Source organism: Leopardus geoffroyi, chromosome A2 (genome assembly GCF_018350155.1).
Source record: "Leopardus geoffroyi isolate Oge1 chromosome A2, O.geoffroyi_Oge1_pat1.0, whole genome shotgun sequence".
Lineage (NCBI taxonomy): Eukaryota > Metazoa > Chordata > Mammalia > Carnivora > Felidae > Leopardus > Leopardus geoffroyi.
The window spans coordinates 74399694-74412115 of NC_059331.1; positions in this window are offsets into that span (position 1 = coordinate 74399694).

The following is a 12422-nucleotide window of genomic DNA, read 5'->3' on the forward strand; positions in this document are numbered from 1 at the left end:
CATTGTATTAGCAACACTGTTTCATCAAAACTATCACATCCAAAAAGACAAGTGATTCAACTGGTATCTTTTTAACAGTACAGTTGCAATTATAACAAATTTTGTTAACTATACATTTAATATATTCATTTTCATGGCTTTCATAATCATTAAAGATAAAGTACCGAGCGAACTTTTTCCCCCGTCGTAGAATTCCTCACCCCCATTGGGAGTGGATTCCCTGTAAGTTGTTTTCTGCTGCACCAATTTTCCTGGCATAAGAAGGATCTATATTTAGTGGCTCCGACCTTGGAATTTCTCTGTAATATTTCACCATGTGGTTCCCCCCTATGTTTTTTTTTTAATTCTTTTCTTAAACTTTTTTTTGAGAGAGAGAGAGAGAGTACAAGCAGGGTAGGAACAGAGAGAGAGGGAGACACAGAATCTGAAGCAGGCTCCAGGCTCTGAGCTGTCAGCACAGAGCCCCATGTGGGGCTCGAACTCACGAACAACGAGTTCATGACCTGAGCTGAAGTCGGATGCTTAACCGACGGAGCCACCCAGGTGCCCCTGTTTTAATTGTTTTCTATCAAGTTTCTCCAACTTCTTTGCATTCTATCTTCCAAGAATTTCTAAAACCTTCTAGGACATAAGAGGCCTGTGTTCTGACACTGTTATTGAATTATAAATACATACACAAATTTTTGAAGAAGAGTGTGCTCAATATGCTAATCTCTACCTGCATCAATTTCTTACAGAAAATGTTTATATGCACCTTAGAATAAGTGGTTCTATGTGGACTCTGGAACCAGACTGTGTCCCCAGTCTGGTTCATAAACTAAAGCTCTAACAGCTTCATAAACTAAAGCTCTAACCCCCAGTGTTGTTAAATAAGGAGTAAGGAATCATTAAGGTTAAATGAGGTCATTAGAATGGGCCCTTGAGCCAATAGGATTAGTGTCCTTATCGGAAAAGATGCCAGAGAGTTCTGTCTCTCCATCTCTGTCTCTGTCTCTCTCTCCACACACTCAGAAGAAAGGCTATGTGAGGACACAGGGGAAAGGTGGCCATCTACAAATCAGAAGAGAGCTCTTACCAGAAACCCTGCTGACCTTTGGGACTTCCAATCTCCAGAACTGTGAGAAATAAATTTCTGTTTAAATGTAAGCCCCCCAGCCTGCAGTTTTGGGTTATGGCTATGTTTAAATCCCAGCACTGCCTATAACTGATTATATGACCACAGGCAATGTGTTTAATGTTTCTTCACCAGTATCATCCTCTGTAAAATGTACTTAGGACTAGTATCCAGCTCCTGAGAGTTATTAGGATTAAATAAGTTAATATTTATAAAGGTCTTAGAACAGTGCATAACACATGATAAACAGGAAAAGTGTTGGTTAAAGAATCAATGACACCAAATGCAAGAATAATTTCATCAGTTTTTGTATAGTGTCCTTTGATAAAAAGCTGAAAGCTTACCAATAAAATGTTAGTTAAGGCAATTCTATAAACTATCCAGATAATGGTAGCAGTACTTAAATATTCTGAAGGTCTAGTTTGATCTGAGGATACCACTTAGAATATGTAGAAGAAAACATGACTTTCTTCCTAAATTTAATGAAGTATTAGTGCTTTTGTGTTTTGTTCAGAATCACAACAAATGTATTTTTTTCTATAAGCTTTGCTTTTTTTATCTTTTTATTAAATTTTTTTAAATTAATTTTTTAAACATTTTCTTTTTTCTTATTTATTTATTTGAGAAAGAGGGAGGGGCAGAGGGAGAGGGACGGGGAGAATCTCAAGCAGGCTCCACACCTAGCCCGGAGCCCAACTCGGGGTTCAGTCCCACTACTAGGAGACCATGGTCTGAGCCAAAATCAAGAGTCAGACGCTCAACTGACTGAACTACACAGGCACCCCCTTCTTTTTTAATTTTAGAGAGAGAGAGCATGAGCTGGGGAGAGGGGTGAGGGGGATGGAGAGGGAGAGAGAGAGAGAGAGAGAGAGAGAATCTCAAGCAGACTCCCAACACAGTGCAAAGCCCGACATGGGGCCCACTCCCATGACCCTGGGATCATGATCTGAGTGGAAATCAAGAGTCAGATACTCCGCCAACTGAGCCTCCCAGGCATCCCATTTTTAATTTTTTTAAAGCAGGCTTTACAACCCAACATGGAGCCCAATGCAGAGCCCAAAGTTGGGTTTGAATTCACAACCTTGAGATCGAGACCTGAGCTGAGGTCAAGAATCAAACGATTAACCGACTGAGCCACTCAGGTGCCCCAAGCTTTGCTTTTTTAACCTTTCACATTTAGCCCTATGATCCATCTGAAATTAATTTTTGAATACGATATGATATATGACTCAAGCTTCATTCCCCCTCACACACATGGATACCAATTACTACAGCAACATTTATTGAAAAGATTATTTTGGGACACCTGGGTGGCTCAGTTAAGTATCTGACTTTGCTCATGTCATGATCTCACGGTTTGTGGGTTCGAGCCCCACCTTGGGCTCTGTGCTGACAGCTCAGAGTCTGGAGCTTGCTTTGGATTCTGTGTCTTCCTCTCTCTCTGCCCCGCCACTCCCCCTCATGGTGTGTGTGTGTGTGTGTATGTGTGTGTGTGTGTGTGTGTGTGTGTGTGTGTGTGTCTCAAAAATAAACATTAAAAACAGTTTTGGAAAAGATTAGTTTATCTCATTGAATTACATGAAGGTGAGTGGGTATGTGGGGATTTATTTCTGGACTTGTATTCTGTTTCATTGGTCTACACTACCATTGTGTAAATACCACACTATTTTAAAAGCTGTTTCTTTACATTAAGCATTGAAAATCTGATAAAGTTCTTCAATTTTATTCTTCTTCAAGGTTTCCTTGGCTATGCTAGTTCCTTTGCCACTTGGCCTTAAATTTTAATGTCAATATGTCAATTCTCTCTCTCTCTCTCTCTCTCTCTCTCTCTCTCTCTCTCTCACACACACACACACACACACACACACCTGCTGCGTTTCTGATTGGAATTGCATTAAATCTATAGATAGCCCAGTATGAGTAGAATTGATATAATAAAACTGAGGCTTCCAATCGATGAGCTTAATATATTTACCCATGAGCTAGCTCATTGTCTGTCACTTTTTCTCCATAGTTTTAGGCCTCCTTTAACTTCTCTTGGCAGTGTATTGTAGTTTTTAGTATAGAAGTACATTTTTTTGTAGGATATTCCTATATTTATGTTAATGTAAGTGAGGTTTACTGAATTTCATCTTCTAACTGTGCTAGTATAAATAAATACAATTGATTTTTGTATACTGATTTTTTATTCAGATTCCTTGCTAAATTAACTTATTATTTGTAGTTTCTTTTCTATTTTTATTTATACAATCATATCATCTGCAAATAAAGGCATACTTGCTTCTTCTGTTCCAATCTTTACATTCTCCTCCTTGTCTTATGGCTCATACCTCTAGTAAAATATTGATAAGCAGCAGTTAAACATCCTTTCTTGTCTGGACCTCAGGAGGAAGAGTTTGATATTTTTCCATTACGTATGTAAGGTATAGGTTTTCTTTTCTCTTTTTTTCTAATGTTTATTCTTGAGACAGAGAGACAAAGCATGAGCAAGGGAGGGGCAGAGAGAGACGGAGACACAGAATCCAAAGAAGGCTCCAGGCTCTGAGCTGTCAGCACAGAGCCCAATGCAGGTCTCGAACCCAGGAACCTCAAGATCATGACCTGAGCCGAAGTTGGATGCTTAACCAACTGAGCCACCCAGGCGCCCCTAGATATAAGTTTTAAATAAATACCCTTCATCAAATTGAGGAAGTTCCTTATGGAAATGATGGCATGGCCTTTCTCCTTATGTGAATGTGGTAAATTGCATTGATTTATGAATTTTAACCCAACCTTGCATTCCTGGCATAAACTCCACTTAGTCATCATACATTTTTTTCTTTTAATCTGGATTTTCTACTATTTTGTTAGGGATGTTCAATGAGAGATATTGGCTTATAATTTTCTTGCAAAGTCCATGTTAGGTTTTAGCTGTCAGGGTTTTGTTGAACTCATGAGTGGGAATATATTTCTTCTCTCTCTAATCTCTAATAGTTAGTGTAGAATTATTAGTTTTTCTGTAGGTGTTTGGAAGGTTTCATTAACAAACCATTCTGAGCCTGCAGTTATATGTTTTGGGTTTTTTGGGGGAGGTGGGGTGGGGGAGGTTTCTAATTACGGTTTCAATTCAAGACTTTTCCATTTTCCTGCCAGTCTTAACTTGTATTTGTCTCTTTCATTTACCTTATCAAATTTATTTGAACAAAGTTGTTAATAAGAGTATATACTGTCTGGCTCCCTTAATTTGAAGCCTAGGAACAGACAAAATCCTAATCAAAGGTGATAGAAGTTAGAACGGTAGTTCCTAGGAGTCCTGCTTGGGAAGGAGTGTGACCTTCTGGAGTGATAGAAACGTTAATCTGGGCGGTGGTTACATGGGGTGCAAACATGTAAGAATGCATTAGGTGTACTTAATGTTACTTTAACTTATCCGTGTTATACCTACGTAAAAGTTTAAATGTTCAGTTAAAAATAAAACTTAACATGTGATTCTAATGCCCACCCAAGGCTGAAATTTCGTATTCACACATGGCTTGAGAGAGCCGGTCTGAGCACTGATGGAACCCTCCATTTTCAAAATGAGTGGTCCCAATGCTTATTAGACCATTTTCCTGTAGTGAACGCAGAACTAGCTTTACTCCTAACTCCTCTGATGGAGATCGAGAAAGAAATCATTTCTCTGAACTTGCGGATAGTAAACATTAGTGCTTGAAGGAGAAAGAACAGACAGTTCTCTGTTAATCACTTCTTTCTGGTGTTTAAGGTGATAGTTCAAGATAGTTTTTATATTCTCTGGAAAGCCTCAAGGGTGAACGTTATTATTTGTTGACTGAAGTTGATACCTTCCAACTTAAAAATTTTTATTACAGGGGTGCCTGGGTGGCACAGTCGGTTAAGCGTCCGACTTCAGCCAGGTCACGATCTTGCGGTCCGGAAGTTCGAGCCCCGCGTCGGGCTCTGGGCTGATGGCTCAGAGCCTGGAGCCTGTTTCCGATTCTGTGTCTCCCTTTCTCTCTGCCCCTCCCCCGTTCATGCTCTGTCTCTCTCTGTCCCAGAAATGGATAAACGTTGAAAAAACAATAAAATAAAAAAAATAAAATAAATTTTTATTACAAAAAGATGTTAAGATAAAGAGCAAGCATAGGGGTGCCTGGGTGGCTCAGTCAGTTGAGCGTCTGACTTCAGCTCAGATCATGATCTCACACTCCGTGAGTTCGAGCCCTGCGTCGGGCTCTGTGCTGACAGCTCGGAGCCTGGAGCCCGCTTCAGATTCTGTGTCTCCCCCTCTGCCCCTCCCCTGCTCATGCTCTGTCTCTCTCTGTCTCAAAAATAAATAAAAACATTAAAAAAAATTTTTTTTAAAGATAAAGAGCAAGCATGAATGAAGCAGCAAAATTTGCCCTTCACCATTCCTACCCAATCTGTCGGTAACAACACGAGTATTCACGAAGCACTTACTAGATACCAGGCGCTATGAAGTTACTGAACCCATAAAACTTTAGTATTTTACCCGTTTCACAAATGTAAAAACTGAGAATCAGAGTTTCACTAACTTGTCTAAGGTGGTACAGATTAATACATGGTAAAGCCAGAGTTTGATGCTGGCTTAGAAGCCTGCCTTTTAAACCACTGTGTTATTCATTAACCCACAATCAGTTTTAGTTTTCATATCTTTCCTATACACCATATATAGACACATTTCGTTAATCAAATGGAATCATACTATATTTTTATCCATAACAATATTTAACTATTCTCCAATAGAGGGATATTTACATTTACTACGTTGTAAATAATATTAATTATGAATAACAGATTCCCAGAAATGGATTTGCTATGTCAAAGTGCATTTTCTCTTCCTCTGGATTTTTAATTTTTGTCACACAGACCCAAGAAAATGTGTATTTTAAACATTTGCCTCTTTTTGACGTTAGTATTTGTACTTGCATATAACCAATTGTCCCAGAAAACTTAGTATCCGGTAGAACAAGTCCAAATTCTTATTTTTTCAAAATTGCCTTTGCTATTCTTGGTCCCTTGTTCTTCTGTATAAATGTTTTAGCCACTTTCTCAAATTGCATATTAATGCTAATAATTTTCCCATGGATCTCTGTTGCAAGTCCTCCATAGACAGTAATAGAGTCTGCCATTAAGAACTTTTTCTTCCTTTCCAATCCTACTCTTCTCTTCCTTCCTCCTTCTCCCAGCTCTTTCTTAACTGTGTAACAAGACCTGCCACAAAGTGTCGAATACCAAGTAGTCACTCATAATGGGCATGTTTGTCCATTCCTCCTCTTAAAGTGAACGTGTCTAACATTCTATCCCAATATATTGGTGGCATTAGGTTTTGGTGATGATTATAATAGCTATGTAACAGAACTGAAGCACAGTATTTTTAAAATGAGTCTAAAATCATGAATTTTACTACCAAAAAAGTAGCAGGAAGTAGGTTAGGAAATAGGGAAAGTAGGCACATTTCTTTTTATATAAATGACAGTCTATAGCAACTCCCTCATTCCTGACATTATTCATTCAAAAAATAGGTTTACATACGTCTTCCAAACATTTAAAGATAAACAGGAACATTACAAATCAACAGACGGCCCCCAAACACAAATTTTAAAAAGAGAGTAAAAGAAAGTAAGTTAATAAAAGATTAAAAACAAAGCCAGCAAGGTAGCATTAAAAAAAAAAAAAAAAAAAAAAAAAAGGCAAGAAGGGATTATAAAATAAACTTTCAGAAGATCAAGTGATAACATTAATAGTGATAATCTTAAAACTGGACCCACTGGAATTAAAAGTTTTCAAAAATGTGAAGAAATGGAACAAAGATTCAGTAGTTATGAACCTGTAAGTGCTCAACATAGCACAGAATATATATAACAAAAAGGATTAATATGGAAAAATATGTAAAAGCAGTATGAGAATTTACATTTCTCACTCCTTGAGAGACATATAGATAGTAAGTAAACATCTCCCCAGTGTTCAATGAATAATATTGATTGAATGGTTATATGACAACCTGTACCAAAGGAAATGCCCTGTACCAGAGCACCCAGGAAATATTTACAAAATGTGTTTGGTTAGCAAGTTAAAAAGATATCCTTAATAAGTTTCCCAAAGTGGACTGTATACAATGACTACATGTAATACAAACTGTAAGTTATTGGGGTACCTGGGTGGCTCAGTTGGTTGAGCGTCCGACTTCAGCTCAGGTCATAGCTTGCCAATTCAAGCCCCGCGTCGGGCTCTGTGCTGACAGTTCAGAGCCTGGAACCTGCTTCGGATTCTGTCTCCCTCTCTCTCTGCCCCTGCCCCACTCACGCTCTGTCTCTCTCAAAAATAAACATTAAAAAAAAAAAAAAAGAAGAAAGAAAAGAAAAGAAACTATAAGTTATTAACAAAACACTAAAGTAAAAAATAAAGTATATCCAGCCACCTGGAAATTCAAACACACTATCCTCAGTAAGCCTTGGATCAAACAAGCTATCATTTTGCAGCCACCAAATATTTAGAAAACAGTAATGATAACACACCATCCTCAACGTATGGAATGGAGCCAAAGAAAATAATCAGAGAATCCATACCATTAACATGGCTTTAGAATCGAAGAAAGAAAAATAAATGGATCAGTCATTCAAACTCAAGAGGTGGGAATAAGTAAGGGAAGTAGAAGAAAGGAATCAAAGTCAAAATACTGAAATAAATGAGAAAACAGGTAATAGATCCTTCCTTCCCTGGTAGTGAGAGAAAGGATGGAGGAAGAAGGGAGCAAACCAGAGCTAGTCTAATCAAGGAGAAGAAAAGACACAAAAAGGAGATTGGTAATAGATAATATATGTATTTACAACAGTGAGATTATTAAGTGCAACTATATGCTAAGAACAGTTTAAATATAAGGTAGACCACAATGACAAATTTCCAGAAAAAGGAAAATTACCAACATTTACTCAAGAAACAGAATGCTGAACAGAGCAAGAACATACGAGGAAACAGAAATACTGTGAAAGAATTACCTTCAAGAAAAGAGTCAGGTGTATCTGGGTATAAGTAAAACAGCATCAACTTCAATAAACAATCATTCTCAAATATATAAACTATTCCAAATCAAACAAAACAGGAGATAGTTTTCCAGTTTATTCTGCACAGCTATCAAAACCTGTAAATTAAAACCAGACTTGTTTCTTATGAACAAACGTAAATACAAAATCCTAAATACAGGGTTAGTCAATAGAACACAGCAGCATTTTAAATGAGCAGCTCAAGATTGGATTCTACTAACATAGTTGGTGTCTATGATCAATAGCTCAAAGGAGAAAATCTGTATAAATATAATGGTAGACACTGAAAAGGCAGTTGAAAAAAAAATTTAACATCTGATCCTAATAAATGGGCTTCATGAATAATCTTGACATAATAAAGCACTGTCAGCACAGTCACAAACCATGAGATCATGCCCTGAGCCAAAATCAAGAGCCAGACGCTTAACCAACTGAGCCACCCAGGTGCCCCATAAAACATTCTATTTCTACTCTATAGGTTAAAATTATACGTGGGAGTGAAATACTACAGACTTTCATAAAGTCGGAAACAAGAATGCCCATTATCATATTAAATCAAACTGAAAATTACTGGAAATTATAATAAAATGTCTTCAGTTAAAAAAAAGACTGCTTTCCTATATAAGCAGGGACTAGTTTAAAATATTACAATACTATTATTTAATAATATGAAAAGGCCATTTCTAAAGGCAACAACAATATTTTTGGAAACTTTTTTAAAAAAATTAGCAGCTACAGTAAAGAAAATTTTGGAACTTTTAATGAGGAACATGCAAAAAACCAATTCTATGTTCTCAATGGAAAGACTCCTAAGTAAATTTAAACACTTAATGTTTCCAGTTAAAATCCTAACAAGATACCTTGGGGAAAGTGAACAAAATGATTCTAAAAGTCACATGAAAAAATAAACAGGCAAAAATAGAAAATTTTGAAAAAGGGACAACTAAGCTCTGTCCTACAGCAAGTATTACTGCCTGCAGTGTGCTATACATCGTTCTAGGGATTGAAAATAGAGTGACTAAAAAAAGGACTACAAGGACCGATGCATAATTTATACAGACATAATGCAACTGTAGAACTTGTAACAGAAGAGATGAGGGTGGAAAGCAACTGAAAGCCCAGAAACAGACCTGAATAAGACATAGATGGTATTTACAAACTATGACTAGGATGCACTGCTCACCAATGCTGCTCGCGTCATCAGGTTAGCCACTCCGAGAAAGCCTTAAGTCGTCGCTCACCTCACAAAACTGAATTCTAAGGTGATTTAGAATTAAGTGTAAAAGAAGCCAGAGAAGTAAAATAAAACTTATGTGAATATTAAAATAATCTTGGAGAAAGCTTTTCTAAGGAGAAACCATAGGAAAAGATGAATAGAATTGGCTACATATATAATTATAAATGTTTCCTACATCAAAACACACCATACAGTGTTTTTAAAATTATACTTTACATAGGGCTATCTTCTTTATCTCTGTTGCTCTTTCAAGCAATAATTGAACATGAATAGTTAATAAAATATACCTGGCTAACATGAAATAATAATGAATTTCATTAGTAATCAAATAAATACAAATCGAAATGATTTATCACTTGTCAAAATGGCAGATTTAAAAGTTTTAAATACCCAGCATAGCTAAGTGAAAAGTAATAGGAATGAATGTAAAATTTGCAAACCCTTCCTGAGGGCAATTTGGATATAGCAGAAGTTTAGAAGTATACTCCTATACACCAGCAATTCCAAGGAAATCATGCATATTTGTTTTTATGTGGATTTTCATCACAGTTATTTATAACAGAAGGGTTAGACATATTTTGTGTTCAGCAAGAAGGAAATTGGAAGCTACGGTTCTTCTTTTTATAAGGGAATAACTTAACAACCATTAAAAAGAGGGTAGAATTTAATTATTGGCATAGCAGGATGTTCACAATGTATTATTAAATGAAAAAAATAAACTACAAAGTTACGGGTAACATAAACCCATTAAGAAAAAGATTAGATATGCATTTATATACATCCATCAAAGTCTAATTATTAATGGTTATCTTTGGAGGTGTTCCTACATTTTCAAATATGTACCAGTCTAAAAAGGACAAAGTAAGTATTCCGGGTTTTAGGTTTTGTCAATAAAACACGGCACAATGGATAATAAGTGGTCATCTTTTTCAGATTATTTATTAAGATTATTCCTGGAAGTCTGTACTGGATATAAGCAAGAATAAAACAAGGCTAAAAATGGCCTCGAATTCTTATGGCAGTTTATTTACAGACTATCGAATACAGCCTTTATTTATTTTTAAACAAATGGCTTCTATTAAACACATTAGATTTAACAGTTACAAGACTTTACTAAAAGTTCTTGCAAAAAAGTACAACACCTTTACAACAAACTAGCTGTCAAAGAAAACCAAGGGGTGATTCACTTACAGGGCCTCATTTTGAATGCAACTACAACTAGGAATTGTGTTGACGTGATGAAGAGGGTAAGATCCACAAAATTTGTTAGTCTACACAATTTAAAGATAAGTTCTGTTATGGTCAAAATTTTGTTTTCTCCATCTTCAAGTGGATCCCTTGATAGCTTATTAATTTAATAGCTTTTATTTTTAGTTAAATTAAAAGCAGCTTGAGAAATTATCTGGAGAGGCTTTGGTAAATGACAAACCGTTGCTCCCTCATAACACCACTGGAAATTATAAACCCTTGAAAGATTTTAAAAGCAATGTTTGCAGGCCTGCTAGCATAGACTTTCCTCCTCTAAAGAGAAAACAAATGTAAATGATTCAGTTCACTACCTAATCGTTATTTAAAAACTACTGTTGTTAAAAAGAAACAAACAAAAAACAAACCAAAAAAACGAGGAGCCTCCTTTTGAAGAACTATCCATCCTGTATAGGCTTCTAATGAAGTTTTTCTGAAGTTTTGTTTTAGTCTATTTTTTGAGTCGTTTTATAAGTTGACTTTTTAAAACCATTTGTGTTAAGGTAGTTGTTCAGTATTCTAAATTTAATTATTTTACTTCACTGTAACACTGGTAATTTTTTTTTTTTTTTTTTTTTAAGTTTGAGAGAGTGAGTGTGCACATGCGTGAGCAGGGGAGGGGCAAGAGAGAATCCCAAGCAGGCTTCTGTCAGTCTGGCCCCAACATTGGTAACTATTTTAAGTCAATTTTTTAAAAAAGTTAAGTGTTTTCTGCAGAATTTAGATGAGGCTTAGAGGAACTGCCCTGGAAATCCATCTCTACATCTCATTTCTCTTAGGCTGTAAAAGTGAGGGGACAGACCAGATGATTAGAATATTGGAAGGAATGTCCTGTTCAGACTTTAAAAATCTCAAAACCAGTATCCCAGAGGATCAGATTTTCATTCAGAACGTGTATTTCAAGTTTATTTTCACAAAAGGTGGGGGGAGGGACTATGGTGAAAAGTTGTGTAAAATATGATTAAGCTCCTAGCAAACACGGCAAAACTTTGACTCACAAGTTCCAGTGAGAGTAGTTTGGAAGCACTTAACCCATTTACCTTCCACTTTTCTTAAGAAATCCTGATATTTCCTACAAATTGGCCAGATGCAACTTAAAATTTGTTTTCATCATAGAGTTTCTAGTTGTTCTATTCTGTTCCAGAATGTTATTTCTTTATTCAGTTTCCACTTTAAAACTGCACACTCACATGGTCACTTCTTATATTCACTTAAGAGTAATGTAGATACAGCGGAGAGTAGCAAATACTACTAGCTTCTCCAGACCCTTTTTAAAATCTTATCAGCCCACTGGAAGTGTGACTGAATGCCCTTCACAAGTTAACTGACGTAGCCCAAGGCACTGAATATATATACTCACTGACAGAATGAAGCCCTGAATCACAGCTAAAGCATTATCTTAATTCACATTCCACAAACCATTTTCATCAATAAACCTCTTAAAACGAGTCTTAAAAATTTCATGGGTGACTACAATTCTTCCACAAAGAACAGACTGAAGACTTTTGAGTTGCATGCAGAAAAACTTGCCGCGTCAGGAAATATAAATGGGAATTTCACATGGGAGATAATAAGTTTTCTTCTTTTGGTAGGTCAGTCTTCTATTTTCATCTTCATATTTGCAATCTGACTTACCTGTTTCTTTCCCCAAAACTTAAGTAACGTTTTATGGTCCTTAGACTTTACTCAAGAATACTCGTGATTACTGCAATTATAACCTATGTAATTAGTGATTTCCATCCCAGCTCTTTTTATTAATCCGTATTTACTAAAGTATTAAATGGTA